Source organism: Pelophylax lessonae (genome assembly GCF_965119305.1).
Source record: "Pelophylax lessonae genome assembly, chromosome: 4".
NCBI classification, from domain to species: domain Eukaryota; kingdom Metazoa; phylum Chordata; class Amphibia; order Anura; family Ranidae; genus Pelophylax; species Pelophylax lessonae.
The window spans coordinates 381,755,571-381,774,049 of NC_138771.1; the positions used below are offsets into that span (position 1 = coordinate 381,755,571).

The window sequence follows — 18,479 nt, forward strand, 5'->3', positions numbered from 1 at the left end:
TTGGGGCACATTACAGCGCCGCTGCGGCGGTCCACCATGTTATTCATGACTTATGGTGTATTTTCATTTCACCTTCATGAGGTGAGGGAGCGGCGGTTTCGGCGCCATTTTGGCTGTGCTCGCTCCGGCCGCATGGTACACATGCATGGCGGCCATTTTCTTTTTGCCTCCATAGGCTTTCATAGAGCGCCCTGCATATCAGCATTTCCTTTCATCCAGGAGCACCGATCTAGGCAGCAGCAGCAGCGGTCTCTCCAGGTTTTTTCCCTCTATTCCCTGTATCCTTGCCTGAGTATACCTTCTCCCTGTGGGGGTCCCTGGTGTGAGTGTACTTGTGTGGCGGTGGGCTACGTCCGCAGCGCCTTATTTAAAGGGGCGGTCACCCATTTACTTGTACTCAATTTGGGGCATGGATTCTCAGGAAAGCAAATTTCCTGCCACATTGGTGGGAAGCCAGGGGACTGCTGCTTCCCCCCCAGGGGGGGGATTTGGCTGCGATTGTGGCTAGCCTTGCGACTCAGGTGCAAATGCTGGTGGCTGCTCAATCCTCAAAAAGGCCCAGAGTTTCAATCTCCTCTGATTCAGAGGGTGATGGTGATGGGGCTGCTGTGGCTGGGGTCTCCTTGTCGGGGTCCCGTTCCTCCCTGGACCTTATAGGGTCAGAAATGGAGGCTGAGGTTGAAGGGGTTGATAATTCTCCCCCTGGCTCGTCTGAAGAGCTTGCACTCATGGATGATCTGGTTGCTTCTATCAAGCAAACACTGCGTTTACAGGATGAACAATGTCCTCCTGCTGCCTTGGCGACTTATGGGACGCAGAAAAGGGGCAAAGCATCGCAGGTGTTTCCTTGCACTGATGATTTTCAATGCGCTGTAAAAGAACAATGGTGTAATATACGCAAGCCTTTTGCTGTACCGAGTAGGTTTAAGCTACGCTATCCTTTTACGCCCGCTACTGATGGGCGTTGGTGTATCCCGCCTCCGGTGGATCATGCGATAGCGGTTTTGAATAAGTCCACTGCGATTCCTGCTGAGGACACTCCGGTGTTACGGGATGCCACGGACAAGCGGATGGAGTCCCTTGCCCGTCATACCTACTCTATTATGGGTTCCATGTTGAAAGCCTTATTTGCTTCACTTATGGCGGCCCAGGCTGTCGCTAGCTGGACGCAGGTGCTTAGACGCGTCCTGGTGGCTGATTCTGCCCCCCAGGCGACTTTGGATATGGTGGATCAAATCCACCAGGGTGTCATGTATTTGTGTGATGCGGACCTGGATATGGTTCCGTTGGCTGCACGTGTACATAGTGTGGCGGTGTTGTCCCGCCGTCTGGTTTGAAGTGTTGGTCGGTGGACCAATCTTCACGTAAGACCTTGGCTAACTTGCCTTATGATGGTTCTCGCCTTTTTGGTGAATCCCTAGATACCTTAATTAAGGGGGTCACGGGTGGTAAGAGCACGCTCCTGCCCCAATCCCACAAGGCTAAGACGGCTCCTGGTAAGAGGAATGCTTCCTTTCGACCCCCTCAGGGGTCCTTTCGTGCCTTTCGGTCACACTATAGGGGCAAGCCGTCCAAGGGTCAAGGCTCCCACAAGAAGCCGTGGGCTGGTAAGCAAAAGTCCGGCCAGTCCGGTTCCGCGGCCCACAACAGTGCGGCCTGAAGGGGCGCCCTCACCCGGCTCAGGGGTGGGGGGACGCTTGCTCGGTTTCCTTCGGCCATGGCTGTCCCGTGTTCGGGACAGGTGGGTTCAGGAAATCGTTCGATCTGGTTACAAGATCGAGTTTCTCTCTCGGCCGGAGAGCAGATTTTTTCCCTCAAATCTTCTACTGTCCCAGGAGCGTTTGCGGGATCTGCATCTAGCGGTGCAGGACCTGAGGGCTCAGGGAGTGGTGGTCCCGGTGCCTCATCGGGACAGATTTCGGGGGTTCTATTCCAATCTGTTCACCGTACCCAGGAAGGAGGGCAAGGTGCGTCCGATTCTGGACTTGAAGGCGCTGAACCGCTTCGTGCGGGTGCGCAAGTTCCGCATGGAATCCCTGCGGTCGGTGGTGGCTGCCCTGATTCCGGGGGAGTTCATGGCTTCCATCAACTTGAAGGATGCGTATCTTCACATCCCGATTTTCGAGGGTCACCAGCGGTACCTTCGATTCGCCATAGCGGAGGATCATTACCAATTTGTGGCGTTACCTTTTGGTCTCGCCTCGGCTCCACGGGTGTTCACCAAAGTGTTGGCCCCGGTTCTGGCTTTGAGAGCCCAGGGCATCTCGGTCCTGGGGTATCTGGACGACATTCTGGTTCGGTCTGCGACCAGCCAGGGTCTGGAGAAGGATCTGTCCGTTACATTGCAGACTCTGCAGGAGTTTGGGTGGACGATCAATTTTCCAAAGTCAACGCTGTACCCATCGGTTCATCTCCCTTACCTGGGAATGATTCTGGACTCTGTCCAGGCGACGGTCTTCCTTCCGGACGACAAACTCAGGACTCTTCAGGAGGAAGTCAGGTCCCTCAGGGACGATCCGTCCTCGTCCATTCGGACGTGCATGCGGTGTCTGGGATTGATGGTCTCGGCCTTCGAGGCGATTCCCTTCGCCCAGTTTCACACGCGGGGTCTCCAGGCGGAGATTCTGTCCAGGTGGGACGGGCGACCGCAATCTCTGGATCTTCGGATCTCGTTGAGCCATCGGACCAGAAGGGATCTTCTGTGGTGGCTTCAGTCCCCGTCGGTGTCGGGGGGCAAATCTTTTCGTCCCTTCTCGTGGACGGTGATCACCACGGACGCCAGCCTGTTGGGCTGGGGTGGTGTTCTGGGTGTTCTGTCTGCCCAGGGTACTTGGTCGGAGGAAGAGTCCTCCCTTCCGATCAACATTCTGGAACTGCGAGCGATACGTCTCTGCCTTTGACGTTGGACGGACAGACTACAGGGCTGTCCGGTTCGAGTGCAGACGGACAATGCCACGGCGGTGGCTTGCATCAATCACCAAGGGGGCACCAGGAGTGCCAGGGCGGCTCGAGAAGTGGCCGACATTCTGTCTTGGGCCGAGACGCACGTCCCGGCGATATCGGCAGTTCACATTCCAGGGGTGGAGAATTGGCAGGCGGATTATCTGAGCCGTCAGTCCCTGGACCAGGGGGAATGGTCCCTCCATCCGGATGTTTTCCAGATGTTGTGCGCGAAGTGGGGTCTCCCGGAGGTGGACCTGTTCGCGTCTCGTCTGAACAACAAGGTACCACGGTTCGTGGCAAGGACGCGCGATCCTCGGGCAACTGCGTCGGACGCGTTGGTTGCCCCGTGGCATCAGTACCAACTGATGTATGCGTTTCCACCGATTCAATTGCTGTCCAGGTTCCTTCGCAGGTTGCACTTGGAACCAACCACGGTGATTCTGGTGGCACCGGACTGGCCTCGTCGGTCCTGGTACGCAGACCTCGTAAACCTGGCGATCGATGCCCCGTGGCGTCTGCCTCTTCGAGAAGATCTCCTGTCGCAGGGGCTGATCTTCCATCCTGCTTTACAGTCGCTGGCTTTGACGGCCTGGCTGTTGAAACCGAGGTCCTGTAGTGCAGGGGTCTTTCCCCTGAGGTCATTCACACTTTGATCAATGCGAGGAAGTCCTCCTCGGGGAAGGTCTATTACCGTACTTGGAAGGCGTATTTTGCCTGGTGCGAGTCCAGGGGGTTCTCACCTCGCACTTACTCGGTGTCTAGGGTGTTGTCCTTCCTCCAAACGGGTGTTGACCAGCGTTTGGCGCTGGCTACGATCAAGGGTCAGGTGTCTGCGTTGGCCGTTCTCTTCCAAAGTCCTGTGGCATCTAACTCCTTGGTTAGCACTTTTGTGCAGGGGGTACGACATCTGATCCCTCCTAGGAGGGACCCTCTACCCCCTTGGGACTTGAATCTAGTTCTGTCCGTGTTGCAGCGTGATCCTTTTGAAAGGATCAGGGAAATCTCGCTGTCTTTGTTGTCCAAGAAGGTCGCCTTTTTGGTGGCTATTACCTCGGCTCGTAGGGTGTCGGAGCTGGCAGCCTTGTCCTGCAAGTCTCCGTATCTGATCGTGCACTTGGACAAGGTGGTCTTGCGACCTAATCCTTCTTTTCTTCCGAAGAGGGTTTCGGACTTTCACCTCAATGAGGACATTGTCTTGACATCGCTTTGCGCGAAGCCTAAACATCCAAAAGAGGTGCAGCTGCACGCCTTGGATGTTGTCCGGGCGATCAGGGTTTACCTGAACTCGACTGAATCCTTTCGCAAATCGGATTCCTTCTTTGTTCTTCCGGAGGGTCCTCGGAAGGGCATGGCGGCGTCGGCTTCTACCATCGCCACATGGATCAGACAGACCATTGAACAGGCCTATGCTTTGAAGGGGAAAGTTCCCCCTGTGCCTGTGAAGGCGCGCTCTACCAGATCTCTGAGTACGTCCTTGGGCCTGTCGCCAGGTGTGTAAGGCGGCGACTTGGTCGACCGTGCACACTTTCACGAAATTCTACAAAGTAGATGTTCAGGCATCGGCGGATGCTTCCTTTGGCCGCAAGGTTCTTAGTGCGGCAGTTCCCTAGAGCCCTTGTTGCGGGCTCCTTGGCTGTTTGGGATTCTTTGTTTTTCCCTGGGTTCTTGCTCCTGTTGAGCAAGTGTTTTTTTTTTTTTTTCTCATGCCCGACTGGTTTCCTTCCTTTGGTAAGGTTCCTTTCTCTGATGGGAGACGGCGTTGCCTTAGGCGCGGCTGCTTTTTTCCCACCCCTCATGTTTGCACTGCTTTGGGACATCCCCATTGTGATGAATATGGAGGGGCGGCGACTGTCGGAGGACGTAAGAGAAAACTGAATTTTTGTAAAATCTTACCTGTAAAATTCCTTTCTCTGAGTCCTCCGACAGTCGCCGCCCCCGCCCCTCTTTTGGGGTTGTTGGTTATATACTCTACTGCTATTCCACTGAAACTGAGTTGGATACAGGAAGTGGAGGGTTATGAGCTGAGGGGACCATCCCCTGGGGGTGGGATATGTTAAAAGTCTTTGTACTAACATATTCTGTTGCCTAGCTACTCCTACGGAGCAAAGGTCATAACCCCATTGTGATGAATATGTAGGGGCGGCGACTGTCGGAGGACTCAGAGAGGAATTTTACAGGTAAGATTTTACAAAAATTCTGTTTTTTTCTTTTTTTCTTTTCTCTTGCGTCCTCTGACAGACTCAGCCACTTCAGTTTCCTCACAAATGGCTAATGCGCCACCTGCAGGAGTAGACTAGGCAGTGAAACTATTTAGAAAAACTTTTCACTAGAAACACCCTTAGGGGCTGTCCCCTCAGACATTACCCCAGACACATCAAGCTTTCTAATCAGTTTCTTGCTGCTTGGTGTTAGTAATAGGACCTAGGTTTCCCTGCTGGGACTCCGGTCTCAATTTATATGTGGAGCAACGTTTGGCTTTGGGAACGCTTAAGGGTCTGGTGTTGGCCTTGGCCATTTACTTCCAGCGTCCCTTGGTGGCAACTAATTCCTTGATTCGCACCTTTTGTTCAAGGGGTGCATCATCTGGCTCCTCCAAGGAGATTCCCCCCCCCCGCCTCCGTGGGATCTGAATTTTGGTTTTGTCCACTTTGCAACGACCTCCCTTTGAGAATATTAGAGTCTCTCTGCCTGTGTTGTCCCAGAAGGTTGCCTTTCTGGTGGCTATCACCTCTGCTGGCAGGGTGTCATGAGTTGGTTACGCTGTCTTGCCGTTCGCCTTATCTGGTCGTTCATAGGGATAAAGTTGTTCTGCGACCCAACCAAACTTTTCTCCCTAAGGTGGTGTCTGCCTTCCACCTCAATGTAGATATTGTGCTGCCTTCGCTTTGAGCCTTCGAAGCCCAAGCATCCCAAGGAATTTGCTCTGCATGCACTGGATGTGGTCCGGCGGTCAGGGTTTACCTGTCTGCTACGGAATCTTTTCAAAAGTCTGATTCCCTCTTTGTCCTTCCTGAGGGACCTCGTAAGGGTTCGACTGCGTCCGCTGCAACCATTTCCAAATGGATCAGACAGACAGTTGTTCAGGCCTATTCACTAAGGGGCCAGGTTCTTCCTTTTCCTGTGAGGGCACATTCTACTAGAGCCATGAGTGCCTCTTAGGCTTTTCGCTATCAGGTTTCTGTGGCTCAGGTGTGTAAGGCGGCGACCTGGTAGCCTGTACACACTTTTTTTTAAAAATTCTACAAGATTTAATGGCATCCTCGGATGCTTCCTTTGGCTGCAAGGTTGCATTGTTCCTGCATCAGATGGCTCCCCAAGTGCACTCCCAGCCCCAGGAGCTGGCATCTGTGGTGAGGATCTTTCCTGCTAAAAAAAGACCAAGCCAGGCCACTTGAGTATTTCTTGCTTCTTCCACCACCAGAGGGATCTTTTTAACCTAATGGGCACGGTCACCTTGATGTCCAGTGAGGCCAAGTCTATATTCCACACTCTCTCAAGATGAATTGTTACAGGGGCCCAAAGTGTATCCTTGCCCACTGGAATGGAGGCGGTTAGCAGGCAGAGAGCTGACATCAGGAACCGGATTGACACCTGCTGATTGCTGTGCAGAAGAGTCAGGGCCGTCCAAATCTGTTGCCTTTTCTCTTCTGGCAAGAAAATCCTCTGCCAAACAAATGCGAAACCCTAGAAATAAGACTTGACGGGGTCAGATTGGATTTTTGCACATTTAGGATTCAACCCAAGCTTTCCAGATGGTCCTCAACTGGCCCTTGGAGTCTGCCAGAAAAAGAAAAAAAAATAGTCTAGGTGTGGGGTTACCATGACACCTCGGAGCCTTAAAGGAGCTAAGGCCTTCCCCCCATCACCTTTGTGAAAATGCGGAGAGAGAAAACAGGCCGAAAGGCAGAGCCCTTAACTGCAGGTGCTGGACCTATTTTCCTGATACCAGGGCCAGTTTCAAAAACCTTTGGGAGCGCTCTGTTTGGAATGTAGAAATAGGCGTCCCTTAGATCAATCGAAGCCATGTAGCAGTCTGGAACAGCAGATTTATGACCCAAAAGATCAAATCCATCCAGAACTTTTTGTATAGTACAGGCGGTGCCCGGGTTACAAACAACCGACTTGCTACCAACTCCTACTTACAAGACTGAGGGAGACAACAGAAAGTGAGAGGAAATCTAGCCCTAGGAAGGGAAATTCACTTCAGTAAAAGTTCTCATGGGGGAAAAAAAGGGGTCTCCACTGAAGCTTTATAACTAATCCTAGTTTCCACAACCCAAAATTTTCAAAACATACAGTTGTCATAGGGACAGAAAGTGAGGTAAAATCTTCAGAACTAGGGTACAGACAGCAAAACAAATGGTACAGGAATGTTAACCCTTCCCTTTTCATATGCAAAAAAAAAAAAACTTCAAATTATTCTTTTGGCTGGAGCTAAACTTACAAAATGTAAGTGTTCCGACTTACAAACAAATTCGACTTAACCCCAAGTCCCTATCTTGTTTGTAACCAGAGACTTCTCGGCTGCACAGGAGTAGGGAAAAGGACTCCTCCCTTTCTCTTGCTTTCTGTGACCCCCAGACTGTCCTTTTCCTCTGAGACTTGTCACCTTGCGGCAAAAACTCTTTGGCGTTTGCTTCTTTTTAACAGGAAAACACTTTTTCCTATCTGCTGTGTGGTTCAGGATAGATTCTAAGTCTAGCCCGAAGAGATCATCTGATAACAGGATTGCGCATAGCCTAACCTTAGAGGCTGAGTCCCCCTGCTTGCCGAAATAGAGAAGGCTGCTACTTTGTAACTCCCTCTTTTCACAAAGGGAATAAAGTAGAATTTTTTTTCCTTGCTGTAATTTTCAGAAAATGGTGTCTAAAAGGGCATATTTTGTGCAATGTGTAAACAATATTTTAAGTTCTGCTATATCAATAGAAAGATGCAACAAATTTAAAGTAGATATTCTTCCAATTTTGGCTGCGAAAGTGGAACTACCATTTAAATGCCTAGTTTCTTGGTACTGCTAAATGCAAATTTCTCTTTCGTTCATTGACGGACACAGCTCCATATTTTTGACTTAGGAGTAGGACTAGGTGGAAACAAAACTGGACTACGTCCCTAGGGCCGTCTAGGGGGTATACTTCCCACTTCCTGCTTTAGGACTTCAGTTTTTTCTGCCTAGTTAGGAGTAAGGACCTGGTTCCCTGCTGTGATCTGTGGTCCTGGCATTTTTTTCCCTTTTTCTTTTAAATGGAATTTTTTTCTTCCTTTTTTGTTGTTCACAAGAGCAGAAAATCAACTGCTGGACTGGACGATGCACTGGATAGCCTAGATCCTTAGTCTTCCCAATCTGGCCAGCGAGCACGACCCAACTGTTAGCTCTGCGCTAGGTTGACTGCGACATAGCTCCACTGGATGGGGGCTGGCAAGTGAAATGCCTCACAAGGACGCATAGCCCTGGTTGTGTTAATGGTCATGGCGAGAATCGCAGCGTACCTCTGGCCCGCAGCATCCCAATTTCAAGATGGAGTGGTGATGCGGCAGTGGCCTCTAGTGGCAGTGACTGCACTTCTTTTCTGATTGCAGCATGGCAAGCAGCTTGGCGCTCTGTATCCTGCTCTGAATAGGTGGTGGTGAGTCCCTGCAGGTATACAGCTCCCTCTTCTGCTATAGCAGCGTCGCTGGTGCACTAGGTCTTGCAGTCCCACAGCGGTAGCAGTGTGAGGGTGTTTTTTTTAAATAGTTTTCCTCGCATATTAAGGGCGGCCTCCGATTTAACTATGGAGTCCCCACTTTCAGAAGCTGTGGGACTCTGGTTCTCAGTCTGCCCAGTCGGCTATGACGGCGGTCCTACAGTCACTTGTATCAAAGGTTGATATAGCCTGTCAAAAGCAGCCTAGCAAGAAGCACCCACAGCCCTCACCTGAATCCTCTTTCTTAGTCTGAGGTAGATTTGGCTCCCGTGGACACGAGTCAACCCACTGGGTATGTGCACCCGGAGTGCTCGGACAGTGAGGATGGTTCCTCTTCCACTACGGCCGCACATGAAAAGGCGCTTGTGGAGGCACTAATTTGTATCAGTGTGGGAAACTTTTTAAAATGGGAGGACACAGCTGATGCTGCATTGGTTGCGCCGGTGCAATTTGGCACCCGTAGGCCAGCCAAGCTGTCAAAGCTGTTCCCCTTTCCTGCTTATTTTGAGGAGATTGTCGTTAGTCAGTGGGGATCCCCAAAATGAATGTTTGGAATACTGAAGCATTTTGCTAGGAGAAATCCGTTTTGAGGAGTCTCTTTAGAAGAAGCGGACGGTTCCACCGGTGATGAAGTCTCCCCTGTCTGGTCTGATATCTTTTCACTGTGGCGGGTTCAATTTTGAGGCTGGTGTTTGCGATCACCTTGGTCTCCCAAACCTTAACGGAATGGGCAAAGCTCTTGCACTAGAATCTGGAAGGGGGTCAACATCCTCCATGAGCTAGCGGATCAGTTGATACAGGGGCTACAGTACATCTGTGATGTGGCCCCGTTGGCTGGCAGTGTCTGACTGCTGTTACTCCGCTGCAAGATTTGGGTAAAGTACTGGTCGGCTGACCAGGCTTCCAAAAAGGTGCTGAATGACCTACCATTTGCAGGAGACCATTTGTTCGGTGCCTCTATTAAAGAGATCATTAAAGGTCTTATGGGAGGTAAGAGTACTCTGATTCCACAGATTGCCAAGAGCCTCGTCGTAAACGTGGTCCTTGCTTCTTGGCTCACAAACAGCCCTTTCATCCCGCCGGCCGGCAGCACAAGGGACAAATGTCTACCTGTAATTTTGTGGGAGATTCCAAGAGACCCTGGACTGGTAAGTCAAAAGGGGGTTCCACTGGTCCTGCAAACGAGTCCTCCTCTGCCTGAAGGAACACCCTCACCCGTCTCTGGGGTGGCATCTTCGCTTTCTTCCACACCTGTGACCCTTGCTCATTCAAGAAAAATGGGTCAACTAGTTGATTCGGTCCGGTTACAAGATAAGGGTTTCAGTCCTTGCCTCCGGCAAGGTTCTTTCCTTCCAACTTGCGCCTGTCCCCGGATCGGCTGCAAGGCCTTTATGGGGCGGTGCAGGATCTGCTGTCACAGGGGAGTAATTATCCTGGTTCCAAAGTTGGAACGTTTTCAGGGATTTTTTTTTTTTTTTTTATCTGTTTACTGTTCCCAGGAAATAAGGCAAGGTCCGTCCAATCTTGGATCTCAAGGCCCTGAATCGCTTTGTGTGGGTTCAGAAATTTCGAATGGAGTCCATTCTCGAGGTGGTGGCATCCCTTCATCAAGGGGATTTTCTGGCCTCTCTTGATATCAAGGACGCTTACCTTCATATCCCAGTATATGTAGAGCATCAGCGTTTTTTCTTTGTTTTGCCGTGGGAGAGGAACATTTATCAATTCATGGCGTTACCCTTTGGTCTCATCTTGGCTCCTAGGGTGTTCACAAAAGTGTTTGCCCCAGTGTTAGCCTTGCTCAGGCTGAGGGGGATCGTGGTACTGGGGTACCTGGACGATTTCTTTCTGAAAGCAGTTTTCCGTCTGTCTTGAGACAAACCGGACATCACTGTGTGAACTCTGCAAGAGTTCGGCTGGACGCTGAATTTTCAGAAATCAGCTCTGACTCCTTCCAACAAGCTAGACTTACCTGGGCCTGACTTTGGATTCGGCCTCAGCCAGGGTGATTCTCTCGGAGGCAAAACTGCTGAAGTTGCAGAATGCGTTTCGGCTCCTGTTGTTCAACCGTTGGTCGTTTTTCAGGACGTGCATGCAAGTGCTGGGCCTGAGGGTCTCCACCTTTTTTGAGGCGGTTCAGTTTGCTCCGTTTTTATACCAGGCCTATGAGGATTCTTGTCCCATTTGGCAAAAATCTTCCTTTGCAATCTCTCGACACTCTGATCCTGTTGAGCCGGGGTGCAAGGGGATCTTTGTTTTGGTGGCTCCGTTCCCCGGAGCTTCGACAAGGGAAGTCCTTTCTCCCCCTGTACTGGACAGTGGTTACCACGCACGCTAGCCTATCTGGGTGGGGAGGTGTCTTGAGCACAGATTCAGCTCAAGGGGTTTGAAAGCAGGATGAATTCTGTCTGGAGATTCAGGCAATCGGGCTTTGCCTGTCCCAGTGGATGGATCGTTTGCAAGGGTGTCTGGCAAGGATTCAGTCGGACAATTCCACAGCTGTGGCGTATGTCATTCATCGAGGGGGCACAAAAAGTGCCCTGGCATTTTAAGGTGGGCAGAATGTTATGTTCCAGCCCTCTCTGCTGTGCACATTCCAGGAGTGGAAAATTGGCAGGCGGACTACCTCAGTCGGCAGACCCTGAGTCCGGGCGAATGGTCTCTTCATCCGGAAGTGTTTCAACAACTAGGTCTCCGGTGGGGGACTCCTGATGTGGATCTGTTGGCCTCTCGTCTTTACCGGAAGGTTCAAAGATTTGTGGCAAGATCTCAGGATCCTTTGGTCGACGGCACCAACACCCTGGTGGCCCCTTAGGGTCAGTATCGTCTGATTTATGCTTTTCCTCCACTACAGCTTCTGCAAATAAAAGCAGAAGGTATTTCAGTCATTCTAGGGGATCCAGACTGGCCTCATCCTTGTAAGGCTGATAGCCGATGTTCCTTGGTGACTCCCTCTCAGAGAAGATCTTTTGTCTCAAGGGCCGATCTTCCATCCTGCTTTACAAGCCTGGCTGTTGAAAGCCAGGTACTGAAGGATAAAGGGTTGCCGAATTCTGCGATTCCTACTCTGTTAAAAGCTAGGAAATCTACTTCTAGGAAGATTTATCAGTCTGGAGGGCGTACGTTTCTTGGTGTGAGTCTCAGAGGGTTTTTCTCCCTGTTCATTTTCTGTGTCCTGTCTGCTGGAGTTTCTACAAGGTGTAGATAAATGTTTGGCCCTGGGCACCATTAAGTGCCAGATTTCTGCTTTTGGCAATTTTTTTTCCCAATGGCCGTTGGCTACAAATTCTTTCACACTTTTCGTTCAGAGGGGCTCGCCACTTAGCTTCTCTGGTACCTCAGTGGGATCTCAATTTTGGTTCTGTCGGTTCTTCAAAGACCGCCTTTTGAAAATATTTATGAACTCCCTCTGCTTACTCTGTCACAAAAGGTAGCTTTTTTTTTTTTGGTGCCTATTACTTCTGCACGCAGTGTGTTGGAATTGGCTGTGGTGTCCTGGTGGTTCACAGGGACGAAGTGGTGCTAAATCCCTGTTCTTTCCTAAGGTCGTCTCGGGTTTCCACTTGAATGAAGACGTGTTCCTTGTGCCCTAGGCTGTAACACCCTAAAGAAATTGCTTTACAATGCCTGGATGTGGTTCGGGGGGAATCGAGGTGTACCTGGCGGCGACTGAGGCGATTCGGAAATCGGATTCCATGTTTGTCCTTATGGATGGATCTCGTAAGGAGCAGACCTCATTGGCTACGACCATTTCCAGATGGATCAGGCAGACAGTGGTGGCCTATTCCATTAAGAGTCAGAATCCTCCTTACCCTGTTAAGGTGCATTCTACAAGGGTGCTCAGTGCCTCCTGGGCCTTCTGTCATCAGGATTCAGTGGTTCAGGTGTCGTCTGTGCATACATTCACTAAAATTTACAATGTAGATGTCCTAGCATCTGCAGATGCTGCATTTGGCTGCAAGGTTTTGCAGGCTGCTGTTACAGAGCTCCTGCCTCTTGAGGGTGTATTCTTTCTGGGCAGTGAGTTCCAGTTGTTCCTAGTTTATCTGGTTGGCTATGTTTAGCCCTTTTTGGGAATTATTTGCAGATGATATGGAGCTGTGTCCGTCAATGAACAAGAGAACTGGATTTTTGTCTTGCCGCAAAATCCTTTTTTCTGATCATTAATGGACACAGCACCCACCCCTCTGAGTTGGGTTATGTATTCTTCTGACACTGCTTGTTACACTAAAGTCCTATAGCGGAAAGTATACTTCCTAGGACAGGTTTGTTTCCACCTAGTCCTACTCTTATGGAGAGCAGCATAACCCAGAGTCCAAGAAGATATGGCGCTGTGTCGGTCAATGAACATCAGAGAAAAGGGTTTTACGGTAAGACAAAAATCCAGTGTTTTTTTTTTTTTTTTTATGCCAATATACAGGAACCTGAGCCCCACAGACCCAGAATGTGGAGGAATAACCACTCAAGTTGTGAGTATACCGACACAGAAACCCTGCACTTCATTGCTGGACTGGGGTGACTACTAGGACCTAGGATAGCCAGCCTGTCAATCCCGTCTTGGGACTGAACGCTAGGTATGGTATGATCTTATTGGCCCTAGTATGTGTATCAATGTTGAGTTAGGAACTTTAGATTATAAGCTCCTTGAGGACAGGGACTGGTGTGTGTGTGTGTGTGTGTGTGTGTGTGTGTGTGTGTGTGTGTGTATATTTAAGTACCTCAAATTAATAAATCTCATTGCGTTCTTAGTTCCTGGCCCCTCCCGTCTGCCAAGCTGCATGCTCTGGGGCCACACGAGCAAGCACGCTCCTGAGTTGCTGCTCTTTGTCCATTCCCACACAGAGCCGTGATTCGACCCCGCTCTCTCTATCCTCATTGGCTCACTGGCTGTAGTTAGGAGCAGCAGGAGTCATTGGCTCCTGCTACTGTCTCAGCCAATGAGGGAGAGTCCCTGGAGAGCCGAGTCTCTTGTGAACATCGCTGGATAACGTTGGAGCTCAGGTAAGAGCGAGGCTGCTGCAAAAGATGTTTTTCAGTTTTTTTTTTTTTTTTTCTTTTTATATTCATGCATTCTATGAAACTGAGCCTTTAGAACCACTTTATCTAAAAGCTGAAGATCCGCTTTAGCCCTCGTTAACACTGAACATGACTTTTCAATCGTGTGACTTCTCCTGAACGATTCCAAAGCCGCATTTCAGTCCAACTTCTGGGGCAACTTGAAAGACATCTGCGCAGGTTCATGCACAGAGGTCTATTGAAGTCCCCAAAAGTAGTGCTGGAACTAGTTTTCGAAATGGGTGTGGCGCTGCAAATTCGGCATCGCACCGAATGGGATGCTCCAATTGCCGGCAATAGCCTGCAATTTGACCTGTCACCGCCAATGTGAACGGAGTGTCAGTGATTTGTGGGGATCTGCAACTGCTAGTAAACATTCTATGGCTCAGCATTGACTGATTTTTAGCCTTTTTTGTAAATGGAGCTGACCCCTTTCTCGGTGGCCTCAGTGATGGCACTTAGTCAGCCCTCATTAACTATTATTCTCCTTGCTAGCAGTATTGCGTTGAGGGATCTAGCTGTATGATCACGATGCTCAGCAACATAGGATGGATCGGAATATGCTGTATATGCTAGTAGGAAATAGGAAAACCAAAATGGACATTATCAGTTATTGGTGTGAAGGCACCTGGTTCTTATAGGTTAAATCTGTAATTTACCTGCTGCCCCTTTAATTGTGTAAATACAATGACTACAATAGATAAAATGGTAAATAGGCGCTGGTACAGATAAATATTTATATTGGGTGGAATGTATTTATAATTCAAAATAAAGTGCTGATTCAAGTGTGCAAATAATGCTGGGAATATTCAAAATAAAGTGCTAGCTCTTGTGTGCAAATTTGCTGTAAATATTTGCTATGAAGTAAGTATAGTTGAAAATATGTACTTTTCTCAGTACTAAGTGCAATCAATAAATGATAAATATAATTCCTTAAGGTGCTGGACAGTGCAAAAAATGTATAAATAAATATTCATTAAGGTGCTGGACAATAGTGCTACACTTTTTGTATCTTCAAAAAGTCCCAATATAATATATATACAATACTTTGTGTAAATTTAGCAATATTAATAAAAATATAATAGTGCTTCAATGGTGAACTGTGATCCAAAAAGTTCATGCAAATAGTGTACGGGTTAATTTCCTATAGATCAGGTGCTCCAGTGAGTAGAGGTGGTAATCAATGCCTATTACCAGATATTACTAGGTCACACAGACCCCAAACGCCTTTAATCCTATTATATAGGTGTATCAGACCATTAGAACGCCTTCATTCCTCATTAAGTATTTGTATTGGAGCCAAAAGATGATTTAAAGGTGTTAGAAAAATAGAATCCTCCTTCTCACTCCTCCATTTATTTTCTCTTGTGGATGAGTATTGAGCACACCATATGTAAATCAGAAAAATTGTGTAATATTTTAAAATTAAATAAATCATAAAAATTGGCTGCTTACATATTGTTGTGCCCGCCTGGCACAGGGCAATGAACATTGGTTGCTACCGGGTATTGTTGGGATCGGGGGCACAGGATCTGCAGTCTCCTAATGCTCACTGATATAGTTTTCATGTTTCCCTTGTAGCATGGCAGCGGTCTGGCGTGCATTCCAATGTAGTGTGGAGGTAACGTCGCTCTTACTCTAGACTGGTTCTTTTAGTACTTTTCGGTTTTCGGCCAAGGGCATCCTGAATTTTAATTTCAGTGCACATTTTTTTTTTTTTTTAGCATGTAACCAGGAGCAAAGGACTAGAAGCTCCTGCTCATGTTTCCCTGCAGACATGCTGTGAAGAAACTGGGTCACGTGATAGCTGCATAGTATATATAAATTAGGAAAAGGGTATTTAATCATTTTTATTTAAAAAAAAAACAAAAAAACCCTCCTACATTGCCGTCATCCATATCCATATACAGAAATAGAAGGGACCAATGTAAATTAAACAGTGTGTATGATCACTTTATGCGTATGCTTTAAAGCTTATATTTGAAATAAATCTATCCTTTCCGGCCAATGCTCCTTTTTTTTTTTTTACCTGAGCAGTCAGTACACTGTGGACTTTCCGGCACCAAGCTTTGGTGTTTGGGGTGTCAGGTGTGTGAGGAAGGAACTTTTTTTTTTGGTCCTACCCTTCATGGGTACTGCTTGGATGTCCCACCAGACAGCTTTCTGCACGTGGCAGTATAAACCATATGTCTAATCTAAGTGCAGCTTAGTCTTTTTAATAATCCTCTCAACATGTTACGGTGTGCAAAAATTCAATTTTCTGTCATGACCAGTGTCCTTGAAGTATGGGACTGCCTTTCACAAATGGAAAGCGGTTTTGATCAGATGTGTATTGATCAATTGACAAATGCTTGCGTACTCAATCTCTCTAAATTTAAAGGCGCAGACACCATGTCTCATTCTTGAGCGTCTCTGTCACGAGTGTTGCACCGTTTCACCACCGCAGTTTTAACTACAGCAGGATAACTAAAGCTGGATGAAGATATAACAAGAACTCTTTGGAAAGACAGCATGCAAACCAGCACTCGACATTTAATTTATTTGAAGTCAGATTCCCACTTTCTATCTGCAAACATGCTCCTTCTACTCTTCTTTCTCACATCGGTGTCTTCCATCCTTAAAATATCCTTACACTACCCCTCCTCTCCACCCCACAGCATACACATAGCACCCTCACTCCTCCCCTCTCCCTACTACTGTACCCATCACCACCTGCAGTTGCTGAGCCCACAAGCTAACCTAAATACCAGTGAAATTAGACATGTACGCTCATACACATCCCACTCCCATCTTGCCTTTCTCAACCTCCTTCTGGCCTCAGGGGACATTTCCCCAAATCCTGGCCCTCCATTTTCTAACTGCAAACCACATATCCGGCACTCCTCCTCCTCTGGCAACAGCCGCTATCCACTCAGTTTAATTTCTGTCCCCCTGCTTCCTAAAACCAGCCCCCCAATCTCTTGTGCCCTTAGGAATGCTCGCTCCATTTGTAACAAGCTCACATCTGTGCATGACCTTTTTATCTCATAGCTTTAACATACTCTCCATAACTGAAACCTGGCTTCAAAAGTTTGACTCCGCTTCTCCTGCTGCCCTCTCCTATGGTGGGCTTCATTGGACTAACTCCCCCAGACCCAACGGACAGAAAGGAGGTGGAGTTGGATTCCTTTTATCCCCACAAAGCACCTGCAAAGTCCTTCCAAACACTCCCTCTCTGTTACTCTCTTTCAAGATACACTGTATTTGTCTGTTTTCTCCCATTTCTCTAAGGATTGCAGCAGTTTATCGGCCGCCTGGACCAGCATCTCTCTTTTTCGATGACTTCACTGCCTGGCTACCCTACTTTTCTCCCCATCTGAAATACCCGCTATCATTCTTGGTGACTTCAACATTCCTGTCAATGTTAACAGCCCAGCTACAACTCAACTGCTCAACTTAACCTCCTCTTTTGACCTAACTCAATGGACACACACTTCCACTCATTCCAATGATAATACCCCCTCGACCATATATTATCCCATCTCTGCTCTGCCGGCAACCTCGCCAACATCCCCTTTCCTCTCTGATCACAACCTCATCAGTTTCACTGTTTTCTTGCCTCAAATCACCCATACCTCCAAGCAGCAAACAATTACTTGCAGGAACCTTCCTTACTTTAACCCCTCTCTCCTCTATTCTGCTACTGACTACCTACATGACTTAATCTCTCCCCTGTCCTGTCCTGGCCACCTCCTGTTTACAACAGTTCACTCATCACTTGATACTAGGGATGCACCGAAATGAAAATTTTGGGCCGAAACCGAAAATGCAGGATGCCCTTGGCCGAAAACCGAAACCGAAAATGACTTTTTCCCCCAAAAAAATTTGAAATGGATAGAACAGGGACATAAACCAAAAACAGGCAGCGACGTACACCTACACCTGTCGCTGCCACCCTGTCACAGTATATGTACTGTGATGGGTTGGCAAGAGGTTAATTTAATTACCAATGGTATTTGTATTATGAGGCATGAGGGGTTAATGTATTGTCACTGCTGGTCACTCATCTATTAGTGACTGACCAGTGGCAGGTAATTAACCCCTTTGTGCTGCATTAGTGCAACCAGTGTTAATTAACACTGACACTGGTTGCACTAATGCAGCACAAAAGGGGTTAATTAACTGCCACTGGTCAGTCACTAATAGATGAGTGACCAGCAGTGACAATACATTAACCCCTCATGCCTCATAATACTAATAGCATTGGTAAGCTGCCTCAGCTCCCCTCCCCCCTCCCCCACTGCCTCAGCGTCCTCCTCCTCGGGTGTCCTCTCCTGCATTCAAAAGTCCCGCCTCTGGCCGGCGGCACCGCCTCTCAATGATGTCCCTACTACTCTGTGCATTATGAATGGACATACTAGGCGGGGGGCGGGGCGAGCGGCCGCTATAGAGAGAACTATTGTGATCCTTCACTGTCAGCTCCTCACGTCTATGTATGAATGAGAACTGAACTGAGCTGACACCGGGCGGGGGGGCGGGCGGAGCGGCCGCTATTAGCTGTGACTATGTGAGAGCTTCTCTTCCTTGTCAGCGGAGATACGTGCCTGTCAGGGAAGTGAAACTCTCACATAGTCACAGCTAATAGCGGCCGCTCCGCTCGCCCCCCCGCCCGGTGTCAGCTCAGTTCAGTTCTCATTCATACATAGACGTGAGGAGCTGACAGTGAAGGATCACAATAGTTCTCTCTATAGCGGCCGCTCGCCCCGCCCCCCGCCTAGTATGTCCATTCATAATGCACAGAGTAGTAGGGACATTATTAAG

General features: G+C 48.6%; 1 protein-coding gene across 1 annotated transcript in view; it reads left to right on the forward strand.

Annotated features, from left to right (window-relative positions):
• ETF1 (eukaryotic translation termination factor 1) overlaps positions 1–18,479 on the forward strand; it is a 157,723-nt gene that overhangs the window by 25,824 nt on the left and 113,420 nt on the right. The window lies entirely within an intron of this gene.